The sequence below is a fragment of the Saimiri boliviensis genome, chromosome Y, assembly GCF_048565385.1.
Source record: "Saimiri boliviensis isolate mSaiBol1 chromosome Y, mSaiBol1.pri, whole genome shotgun sequence".
NCBI lineage: Eukaryota > Metazoa > Chordata > Mammalia > Primates > Cebidae > Saimiri > Saimiri boliviensis.
The window spans coordinates 16,007,409-16,019,886 of NC_133471.1; the positions used below are offsets into that span (position 1 = coordinate 16,007,409).

Here is a 12,478-nt window from a genome sequence, read left to right on the forward strand (position 1 = left end):
TCACAAAAAATGAATAAAGTTATTGAAATAAAACAAGAATGAATCACCACCTACATCTGTTGTTTCTTCTAAAAAATTAAAGCAAATTAATTAATTAAAGTAAGAATGAATGAATCCCTAGATCCACAATTTCTTCCTACAAAATTAATACAATTACTTAATTAAATTAAACAAGTAAGAATGAGCAACTAGATTCATCATATCTTCTCAAAAAAGTAAATAAAATAAATTAATTAAATGAAGTGAAAATGAATCTCTACCTAGAACTATGATTTCCTCTCAAAAAATAAAATTAACTTAATAAAACAAAAATGAATCTGCACTCAGATCTATAACTTCTTCTAAAAAAATAAAATTAATTAATTAAATAAAAGAAGAATGAATCAATACATAGATGTGTAGTTTCTTTTCAAAAGGAAAATACAATTAGTTAAACTAAGAATGGGTCCGTACATAGATCCATCGTTTCTTCTCAAAAACGTAAGAATTAATCAGCACCAAATTCCATAGTTTCTTCTCAAAAAAATCAATAAAATTAATGAAATAAAATGAGAATAATCAATCCATAGATGCATAGTTTCTTCTCAAAAAGAAAATAAAAGTAATTAATTAAAGTATAAATGAATCCAGACATAGATCCATCATTTCTTCTCAAACACAAAGAACATTAATTAATTAAGGTGAGAAAGAATCCATACACAAACCTTCATTTCTTCTCAAAAAAAAAAAAAAAGGGTAAAATTAAATAAATAAAACAAGAATGAGAGAACAAATACATCCATAGGTTCTTTCTCAAAAAAATAAAAATAAAAAAATATAAAACAACAAATCAAATAAACCAAGAAGGAATCCACACCTAGATCCATAGTTTCTTCCACATTGTAGACTTTGGAGAAAAGAATGAGATACTCTCCGGCAGATCTGGGGGTATGTCATCCCCAGGGTTTAGCAGGGCCCTGTGATCATGGCATGAAGGGTCTTCGTGGGACAGGTGCCTCTCGTGATCAAAATCCTCCCCCCTGGCTCTGGAGTGCACAGGTGAGGTGAGGAGCTGGCCACCTGGCCAGCCTGTGCCCAGCCCTCCAACAGCAGGGAAGGAGGAGCAGAGCCCAGCTTTGGTGCATTTGGAGTTAGTTACCAAGGAAACCGAGGGACTACAAGCCTGAGAGGCTTGGGGATGACCTCTCCACCCAGGCACGTGGAAACCCATATTAATAAGTAGCAGCCGGGCACAGGCTGGCACCCCCTTAGACGGATACACGCAGAAGCAGGGTTCCCAGATATGGTTCCTCGCAGCTGACATCTGCCTCAGTTCCCATTTCCATCTGGGTCATCCTCACTTCAGGAAAGGGAGAGATGGATATGTGCTTAGACACACTCCAATAAACACATGGCTTTCCGATCTTTGAGAAAAGGCAGCATTTCTGACCTGAGCCGGAGGCTTTGAAAGCAGAGGGTGTTGGAAGCTGCCCTCCAGGGAGCTGTTAGGTGGGATTAGCTTCTGGCATTACCACACTGCTCTATCCAGACTGACTTCCTGGAGGGATCCCAGGAGGAAGGGCACCATGACTCAGTTTCCCCAGCAAATCCCAACCACTCTTTGGGACGTCTGTTTGTGAGAAGGAGAACATCTGTGGTGGAAATTGATGCTCGGTGTCGGAAAGAGAAATCAGAACTGAGACAAAGGATCTTTCAGCAATGCAATTTTTGCTTCCTGGGCTGCGGGAAGGGGACCCTCACTAGCCATCATGCCATGACAGTAAAATGAAAAAAGGAAAACACACACATTTATCCCTGATGCATGTGGGGTCGTCCTTGCTGCTGTGTCTGATCTCCCTTGGCTGAAGCCAGACCTCACCATCTAACTAGAACACAATTGGCTAACAAGTTAAAACTTCTCTGAACAGCTAAAGCAATGTAGAGCTGGGACATGCCAGTGGCCAAGTCCAGCACAGACATCTTGGTTAAAGTACAAGGTCATAGAGTGTAATATGTGCTTGTGAGCACACCATGTCTAACAGGTATATAGGATAGGGCTTCACAAAGTTATGAGCACACTTGTTCTTTAAGAAGAAAGGAACTTTAGAAAGGAAGTTTTCTACTTCCCACAATCTGTCCGTATGGGATACTCTTTGTGGGACTCTCCTCCGTGGCCCTGCTGCTAGCCTTCTCCCTGGACAGGATGTATGCTGGCTTATAATTTTTCATCTCTCACCCCGCTCCTATCTTCTCAGCTTCTGAGACTCCACTGTCTATTATTTTATTCCGTGTGCCCTTTTGTATCATAGCGCAGTTTCTTCTCATAAATGAGAACATGCAATATTTTTCTTTCTGTTTCTGAATTACACTGCTTAGGAGTCTTCTCCAGCTCCACCCAACTTGCTGCAAAAGGTATTATTTTCTTATTTTTCATGACTGCATACTATTATATGTTGTGTATAAAATCCATTTCTTTTCCTTTATTTCCTTTTATTTTGCTTCTTTCTTTTTTTTAAAGATAGAGACAGGGTGTCAGTTTGTCACCCAGCCTAGTGTACAGTTCTGTGATATCAGCTCACTGCAACCTCCACTTCCAGGGTTCAAGTTCAAGCTATTTTTCTGTCTCAGCCTCCCAAGTAGCTGTAAATACAGGCAACTGCTACGTCGCCTGGCTGATTTTTTTTTTTTCCTATGCTATTAGAGTTGGTGTTTCACCATGTTGGCCAGGCTAGTCTTGAAATCCTGACCTCAGGGGATCCACCCGCCTTGGCCTCCGAAAGTGGTGGGATTATAGGCGTGAGCCACCTCACCCAGACTATTTTTTTGTATTTTTACTAGAGACAGGGTTTGACCATGTTGTCCAGACTGGTCTTGAACTCCTGACCTCCGGTTATCTGCCCTTCTTGGCCTCCCAAAGTGCTGAGATTATAGGCATGAGCCACCATATCCAGCCTATTTTTTGTATTCATAAAGACAGTGTTTCCCCATGTTGCCCAGGATGGTCTTGACCTCAGGTGATCCACCCGCCTCATCCTTCCACATTGCTGGGATGACATGTGTGAGCCACCACATCCCCTCCACACACACCTTATTTTTTCTTTTTAATGTGCTTGTTACATTGTCCAACAATGCTCCTGGTTCTTCTGTGAACTGATGATATCCGTTAGAAGGAATTTAGGGAGAGCAAGCCAGGTTGTCCTGTCTGAGGAAGCCGTGTCTGGGTGGCCAGGGATGTCAATCTCTTGTGGGAAGGCAGGATCATTCCAGAAGGTTACCACTGTCCAAGATGTGCTCAGAATCCAGAAAGACAAGCAAATATCGGCTCTGGAGAGTTCCGGCTCTGAAGGGAACCCGGCTGCCTCCAACCACCCCGAATCATCCGAGAGAGGAGGAGGCCAAAGCTGAGCTGGTAATCTGCAGAGATGGAAGCTACTGCATCACTCACATTTGCAAATTGCATTACTGGAAAGGAAATTACTCTGCAGATGGAATTACAGATATGTATCTGCTAATAGCACTCATTAACTAGTAATGTTTACCTGTCATTTTGAAAGCAGATATGAACAGCATCCATCTTGCCAGAGAATAAACAACGGTTTATGGGGAGTAAAACGGGGTGCATGCTGAGTTGACTTGCCGGGTAGCCTATTAACCCCATTTGGGTTGAAAACACCCCCTGACTGGGAAGAGTAGAGACAGGGCTGTGTCCCCGGAACTCAGAGAAGATGAAGAAAAACATTCAGGGAAAAATGCATTATGAGAAAACCCGAAAGCTTCTATTAATGTGTGCCCCAGAGAACGCCCCACACATGGATTTTTGTTTGTTTTTTATTATTAATATACTTTAAGTTCTGGGGTACATGTGCAGGTCATTCAGGTTTGTTACATATGTATACACTTGGCATGGTACTTTGCCGCATTCATCACCCCAATCGTCTACATTAGATATTTCTCCTAATGCTATGCCTCCCCTAGGCCCATCACACCCTGCTATCACTCCCCTAACCCATACCCTCTGACAGGCCCCAGTGTGTGTTGTTCCCCTCCCTGTGTCCGTATGTTCTCATTGTTCAACTCCCACTTATGAGTGAGAACAGGCAGTGTTTGGTTTTCTCTTCCTGTGTCAGTTTGCTGAGACTGATGGTTTCCAGCTTCATCCATGTCCCTGCAAAGGACATGAACTCATCCTTTTTTTATGGCTGCATAGTATCCCTGATGCATCTGAGCTACATTTTCTTTATCCAGATTATCAGTGATGGGCAATTGGATGAGTTCCTACTCTTTGTTATTGTAAACAGTGCCGCGTAACTTGACATGGAAACAAAATAAAGCCCAAATAACCAAAACCACACTAAAAAAAATAAAAAAATAAATAAAAAAAAACAAAGCTGGGGGATGTCATGCTACCTGACTTCAAACTATACTACAATGCTACAGTAATCAAAACAGCACGGTACTGGTGCCAAAACAGCCATATAGACCAATGGAACAGAACAGAGGCCTCAGAAGTAACACCACACATCTACAACCATCTGCACTTGTTTTTATGCAATTCACTTTTGATAATAAGTATCGCCGGAATTCCAAGAAAGGATCGATTTTGTTACCCAGTTGATACCAGGTGGGTGCATTGGGTGTCCTGTTTAGCCAAATTGATGCTCTCTATAAGGAGAGTCGATTGCCTGTAAATGAAAAGGATCAGTCACAAGGTGAAAAGCAAGAAAGGCAGAAAAAAAAAAAAAAAACAGGCTGACAAAATTGTCATGGAGTTTGTGTCTATAATCCCAGCTACTTCACAGGCTGAGACAGGATAATCGTTTGAACCACGAAAGCAGAAGTTGCAGTGAGCTGAGATCTTGCCATTGTACTCCAGCCTGGGTGAAAGAGTCAGACACCATCTCAAATACACACACACACACACACACACACACACACACACACACACATATATATATATATATGTGTGTGTGTGTGTGTGTGTGTGTGTGTGTGTGTGTGTGTTGTGCAGTGTTCATTGTTGCCAGCTAAATGTTATCCTTTTCCACAGACGAAAGCTTCTTTTCCTGTCAACAGAAATATAATTTTTTATCATTGCTGTAGAGCACACACAATATGGCCTTTATGATTTCAGCTATTTTAAAGAGTGCAATTCACTGGTAATAAGTACATTCAAATAATTATACAACCATCATCACCATCCACCTCCAGAATGTTTCCATCTTCCCAAACAAAAACTGTCCACATTAAGCACCAATTTCTGTGGGAGGCAAGGAGGCTCACGCCTATAACCCCAGCACTTTGGGAGGCCAAGGCCGGCAGATCAGGACGTCAAGAGATCAAGACCATTCTGGCCAAAATGGTGAAACCCTGTCTCTACTAAAATGGAAAAATCACTGAGCTTGGTGGCACTCGCTTGTAATTCCAAGCTACTTGGGAGGCTGAGGCAGAGAATTGCATGAACCTGGGAGGTGGAGGCTGCAGTGAGCCAAGATGGAGCCACTGTACTCCAATCTGACTGACAGAGGAAGACTGCAAGTCAAACAAAGAGAAAGAAAAAAAGAGAAACACCAGTTCCCCATTCCACCTTCCTACTCTCTGCCACTCAGTTCTAGTTTTTGTCTCTGAAATCTGTGCCTGTTCTAGACATTTTAGATAAATGAAGTCATACACTATGTGGCCTTTCATGTCTGGCTTCTCTCATTCAGCCTGATGTCTTCAAGGTTCATCCACACTGCCGCCTGTGTTTGAGCTTCATCCCTTTTCCTGGCTGTATAGTATTCCACTGAGTGCACAGAGTACATTCTGTTTACCTGCTCATCCATAGATTGGACACCTGTGTTTTTTCCATATTTGGGCTGTTGTGAATCATGCTGCTATGTATGTGAGTATAGCTGTATGCTCTGTTTTTCTAGGAAAGCCTTTAGAAATATGTTCATACATGACATCATGTCTTTTGTGGGGACGTCGATGGATCTGGAAACCCTCATTCTCGGCAAACTAATACAGGAACAGAAATCCAAACACTGCATGATCTCACTCCTAAGTGGGAGCTGAAAGATGAGAACACATGGACACAGGGAGGGGAACATCGCACACCAGCACCTCTCAGTGTGAGTGGTGGGAGGAAGAGCATCAGGAGCAATAGCTCAGGCATGGTGGCCTTAATATCTAGGTGATGGTTTGTCTGTTTCAGCAAAGCAACTTGAAAGACATTTACCTATGTAACCAAGCTGCACACTTTTTCCTGTTCCCCAGAGCTTAAAACACATTCTTTTTTAGATGGGGTTTCAGGCTTGCTGTCCAAGTGGAGTGCAGTGCTGTATCTCGGCTCAACTCAACGTCCACCTTGCAGGTTTCAAGTGACTCTCCTGCCTCAGCATCTCGAGTAGCTGGGATCACAGGCATGCACCAGCACATCTGATCAAATTTTGTATTTTTAGTAGAGATTGGGTTTCTCCGTGTTGGTCAGTCTGGTCTTGAACTACAGATCTCAGGTGATCTGCCCACCTCGGACTCCCAAAGTGCTGGGATTGAAGGTGTGGGCACCACACTGGCCAAGATAAGATTTTCAGAAAGTTTACATAGCACAAAGAAAAGGTGTCTAATTATTTTTATTAGACCAATGGTAGAGTCAAGCACATTCTCTGATAAGACATTGGGACCCATGTGAAATCACTAGACTGAATTGCATGTAGGATTCGAGGAAGAAGGGCAGTCAGCTGCACTCACTTTGTGGGGTGGCCAATGCACCTGAGCCACCTGTCCCAACACTCCCATCCATAGGGGATAATTGATGGTTTGCTATCTTCCGTGGGAAAAGGTCTTCCCCTACCACCACTTTAAAAAAGACCAGCCCCAAAACTGGTCCTGGGATTTACTTAAAATCTTCTCATTATGTAGTTACCTCCTAGGAAAATCATGGCAAGACCCTTTCCTCACTTTTTTCTTATGCGTTAAATTGGGGCAAGACCTTTCCGGATGTCCCCGTAACAGGTAAGTCCCTAGACATTTCCCAATCTGAGCTGCCCTGAGTGTACACACCAATCTGCTGCTCGACTCCCACTGTCAGGTTATTCTACTGTGCAGCGGTGTCCTTTCACCAGCACACAGTAGCAGAGAGGCTAGCTTGCGAGAACAAAGTGTTCCCGCTGTTTATGGAGTAAATTGCGGAGAAAACCTGTTTCTCCTGCATTGGTGAGTCATGGGGATGGCAGTCAGAGGAGGTCAACACTCTCACTCAAGAGCCTCAGCTGCCTGCATGGAACAAGGGCAAAACTGGGCTATAGATTTTCAAAGCTCAACTGCTGATACCCAGCAGGAGGTCTGTAATGCATATGGAAGGCAACACAAAAACTGCAAGAACTTTGACCATCAAACCCTCTTCCCTGAGACAACACAGCTCTTCTCACAGAAGCTGTGGTGACCAGAGTCCATATGGCACAAGAAGGTTAGCACTCTATTAGTGCCTCTCCAAGGCGGATGCTCGTGCAGGAACTGTTCTATCTAGGAATGGAGAGGAAAGTTCTCCACCCACCACTGAAATCCCCCTCCCCTTCTGTGGCAGAGACAACTCCTTGTCCTGTGCAGAGACACAGATGTTCCTTCGTACCAGCCACTCACTCCAGAAGGAAGGCTGTTATGTTTTGTCCTCCTGTGTGAGGCTTGTAACATATGCTCTGCCACTTTGGGTTCCTTCTCTTTACATTATTAGTGTTGTGCAAAGTATGCTACAAAAAACAAACAAACAAACAAACAAACAAACAAAAAAACACAGCATGCCACAGAAAGTAAAAGGGCTCTGCGCTCCAGAAAAAATATACAGCGCCATTCATGAGTGAGGATAGATCCTCACTAGAGTTAGCAAGGAACAAAATGCACTCGCAATGGTGTTAGTTACAAACCATCTTCACTCCTGACCTAATAAAGAATCTTGGAGAAAAGCTTAATCCATCTGAAGATGTAAACATCAACAACAGTGTCCATAACCTGGGTCATCAAGGGACAGAGAGTCCATGCATGGACCTGCTGGCGTTCTTGTATTTCATGGATCCACCCCCATTCCCCTCACCTCTGCATGTCTGTGTTTTCCCTTAGTCACCTATGCCTGAAGAAACAAATTTTAAAAAGGTGTATCCCAAATGCCTTACCACATGTGTCTGTATCCTTTCTCACAGTCCCTCCATACACCCCACATGCCCGTTTATTATCACGTTGCTGGGACTCGAGAGGAAGATTGTCCCATAAAATCACCAGAGAGGTGATTATGCATTCAGCTGTACAAGAAGAACATGTGAATTCAACACATAAGTGAACTTCAAGATTTCCATCATCTTCTTCTAGCTTAATGTGTCTTATGATACCCCAAACAAAGGATTTTGGAGGTGCCTTTTCCAAGAAAACTGGGCCCTGGATATCTTAGTGCCATTATCCCCTTTCCTTGAACTATTGCTGCTTCTGTAGCAGAAAGCAAGCCTCCAACTTCACTGTCTTCTATTTATTTTGCCTCCCCAACTCTGTCCTCTAGGAAGAATCCAAAATGCACCACACCCATTCAATCTACAACTTCAGAGGCCCGGCTCCACTGCAGACGATGCAGAGAATGAAGCACATGGATTGATCAACCCATTATCACACTAGAATCCAGTGGATGCAGACACACACACACACACACACACACACACACACACCCCAATACACATAGCGACACAAGATACAACCCCTCCCCCAGACACACACACACACACAGAGTCACACATCCTTGACAGTGTTTATTTTCACTCCATAAAATCCAAGTTTACCCCCCTTGCTGTCTGCATTCCTTTATGACAGGATCTTTCTTTTATTTCCTGTGCATAGGACCATGTGGAGTACTGACATCTGAATAATGTAGTAACTTTTCAGGAGTTCTGCTGTTTCAGGTAAAGTCCGGCACACCACCATATTCCACTCGAAATCTGGGATTCCCCTAGAGAAACACAACTGCATGTCAAAATGCATTTCCTCTGAGCAATAGTTTTAAATGTTTTAATTCTAGGGTCTGCCCAGAAAAGACTACGCTTTCCCATTTGTGATCTCCTAAACTACCTCCTACCATATGTTACAAGCTGTTTTCTGTCACACCTGCCCCACTGCCAGCATTTTCTCTCTGTTACCAAAGTCAGCTAACAAGACACATAGTCCAGTAAAAGCACACAGAAATCTGATCCGGCTAAAGTAGAAGAACATCAGTCGAAACAGTCATTGTGGTTTGTGGCAAGGAGGCATATCCAGGGAGCCCAACCTTAAGGGGCTGGTAGGATGACTGCCGGTGGAGTTGGCAGGCATGGAAACAAGTGCCACAAACTGAAGGTAATGATTCAGCCTCACTTTTCAGTGAGTCTGGACATGGACTCTGCTTCCATGGGCTTAAGACTCCCCAGCTCTAACCTGCCGAGCAGTGCAGACTCTGATGTGCCTCTTTCAGCCCAAATGCCCTGAATGTACTGGATTCTGTCACTCTTTGCCTCCCTGTCAAGGAATTTCTACGTTTCCGAATCGAGCATCCATCCAGGCTCTCTGCATAGAGGTGTGTCCACCTCTTCATCCTGAGGATCAGTCAGCTCTAGCTCCAACTGAACGGCTCACCTGAAATCTCTGTTCCCTCTTCAGGTGGCTTCATCCTCATGCAGTATTGCAGGAGATTGCGCCACAGGTCCTTACTTACGATCTATCAGAGGAATCAATTGGGAAAGGCCTCATCAGGACTCAGACTGGTGAGCCAAGTAGCTGGAAACACACGGGGGTCATTCCTGATGTTTCCCAGGGACGATCCACCTCAGCGATCCTGTTAGATCCTGCGAAGTTGTGGTCGGAAAACCAGTTGAAGAAGTTATGGCTGCAGTTGTGGTGTCTGCCGCGATAGGCCTCACGTTCATAACGCTGATAGCACTGAATTGGAGTGGAATGAGAAGGCCTGTATTCTACAGAGAGGGGATTTTGCGGGAAATGGGCTTGATCCGCCCATCCACCACCTTCCTTTCGCGCACGTTGGCAATGATCCACCCACCCACCACATTCCCTCCTGGGAGGCCACCAGTCACCTGTGAAGTTCACGAGATGCTCCTTGGTAACCACTTTATTCCGGAACTAGGGGTTGCTTGGAAAGAACAACACGATCTTGCAGACATGAATAGGATGCTTTGTTTCTTTCACCTGTCAGGACAAGGGGGAGAAAGCTTAAGTATCTTTTCAGGTGAGGTGCCCACTGTTGCTGACAGCAAGGAGTTGCTTCCCTTCCCCCTCCCCACTAAACCTTCTGGCCTCAGTCTTCACGGCCTCACCTCCAAGGTGATCATGTAGCTAAGCATGTCTTCATCTTGGTCAGTGATCAGGGCTGACATCTGGGAGTGGTTCGCAATCTGACATAGGTCAAAGAGCCTTCGCATGGATGGAAGTAAGAGCTACACACAACAGGGAAGCAGGTCTAAGAGCCAGAAGGAACAGGGAAGAAGCTCTAAGTCTGGGGTACGGGATTTCTGAGATCTGCTTGAGTGTGTGACCTTTGTTGCCCCACCCCCTCCCCCGAATTAAGGCCTCGTGGGTTCACGGAGTGTGTATAATTCTGAGGCTGACTGGGGCAACCTGCAGAGGGCTGCTGCTGTGTCAGGAGTGGCAGAAGCAGCTTATACCCGAAAATGCCCTGTCCCAGATCTGACTGGCAAGGGGGAGCAACCACACTCCCTTATCAATAGCTCGATTGTCAGAAAAAACTCTTCTGGCGAGAAGTCGCTTCTGCTCTTCAAAAAGACGACTCAAACTCCTGCTGCTCGGCATCAGGAAGGGTCTCTGTGCCGCAGGCCGGAGAGCAGGACCCGCGACCGCTCGGGCTTTCCACAGCCAGACTTTGACGCCGCAACTCGCAACTCGCAACTCGCAACTGGCACCTCACCGTGGTTTCCAGAATAGTCATATCCCCGCTGAGCTGCCCGTAAGTGACTTCCAGTTCCCCTAGGGCATCTTTGAAGTGGACAGACAGAAAAAGTGCTGAAAAGGATACGGCATTGGCCCAGAAGCCGGGGATGCCCCTGATGATGGCGCCTCTGCGGTCCAGGTGGGGCTTGCGCCTGCGCTCCAGCTTTTCCGTCTGCTGAGAAAAGGCCCTCCTGGCTCGAGCATTAACAGGCTCCAGCTCCAGCTGAACGGCCCGCAGCTCCTCCAGTGCAGACTCTGGCGTCATGGGTCCAGGCCCCGGCTGTGCCCGTTTGTCCTGCTGCTCCCGCCCCACATCGGCTTCCTCCTCGGCCACCACTTCCACTTCCGCCATTATGTCGTCGTCCACCAGCAGCGCCTCCTCCTCCTCCCTCAAGGCCTCCTCGTTGCTCTCCTGCGCTCGCGGGAGCCTGCGGGTGGCTTGGCGGACCCCCAGGGCGCATGCGCCGGACTTCAAGGGCGAACTGCCTCCAAAGGGCTGTCTGAGCGCGACGCAGACCGCAGGCCTCCCCCAGCGGCCAGTCAGTGCGAGGGTCCCTGGAGGCCACGCCCCCCGGCTGGCCTGCAGCCCCAGCCTCCTCGGGCAAGCCTCCGTGAGAAGCCCTGGGAGCTTGCGGCAGGCGGCGCTGGGTGCGGGCACACGCGGGCTGCCTGCCCTTTGGAATTGTGCGCATGGAAGCGCTGTGCCCTGACTGCCGTCATGAGTGTGGCCGGCCATTGACCCACAGGGAACACATGAAGCATCTGAGTTCAGTCGGCAGGCCAGGTAGACGGTACTGAGTGTTCCAAGATCAAGATCGAGAGGAGAGAGAGGGGCACCAGCGCTGGCTGCTGGGGCGAGGGCTGCGGAGAGGCTTGAGGAAGTGGGCGGGGCAGGCGCCTGGGAGGACAGTTGCCTAATATCTTGCTGGAGTGGAATTTGTCCGCTCCGGCGGTGGAAACTCTCGCTCGGACTCTTGCAGGTCTATGCACAGACAGGCTCCGAGTACCTTGCTTCCTCCCTGAGGATGCTGGACGCCCAGGAGCATTCCAAAGGACCTCGCTTCCAGTGCCCTGGACACACCTTGTGGACCCAGAGGCTACCGCAAGCGCAGCAGCGGCCGTGGTGCCTGCTGGCTGGGCTCTGTAAGACCAGGGCCTCCGCCTCCTGCTCCTGGGCTCCTGTGCGCAGCTGACCCCGCTGGGGACCTGGGCCCCACGGCAAGTGCCGAGGGCAGCGAGCCCGGTGGGGCTCCCCAGGAACCCTGGGTCCACGTAGGCGCCGTCTGGGGTTCTCAGCATGGGAGGCCCCCGGGCCTCGCGGGGAGTCCAGCGATGCCGGGGTCTTGGGGTGGACGCCACAGGGTATGGTCTGTGAGAGCCCCCAGGAGGGGCCAAGTTCAAGCTGGAGGCTCTGCAAGGGAGGGCAGCTGGGGCGAAGAGCTAGGAGGCAGCCTTGCGGCAGGAGGCAGTGCTGGTGATGGATGACATAACAGTGGACGTGGACAGGGTGGCCGAGGAGGAGGCTGACACCGAGGAGCGGCAGCAGGTG

At 47.3% G+C, this 12,478-nt stretch overlaps 1 pseudogene; it reads right to left on the reverse strand.

Annotated features, from left to right (window-relative positions):
- Positions 1 to 1,247: 1,247 nt before the first annotated feature.
- Positions 1,248 to 11,665, reverse strand: LOC141582958 (testis-specific Y-encoded protein 3-like; annotated as a pseudogene).
- Positions 11,666 to 12,478: the final 813 nt, after the last annotated feature.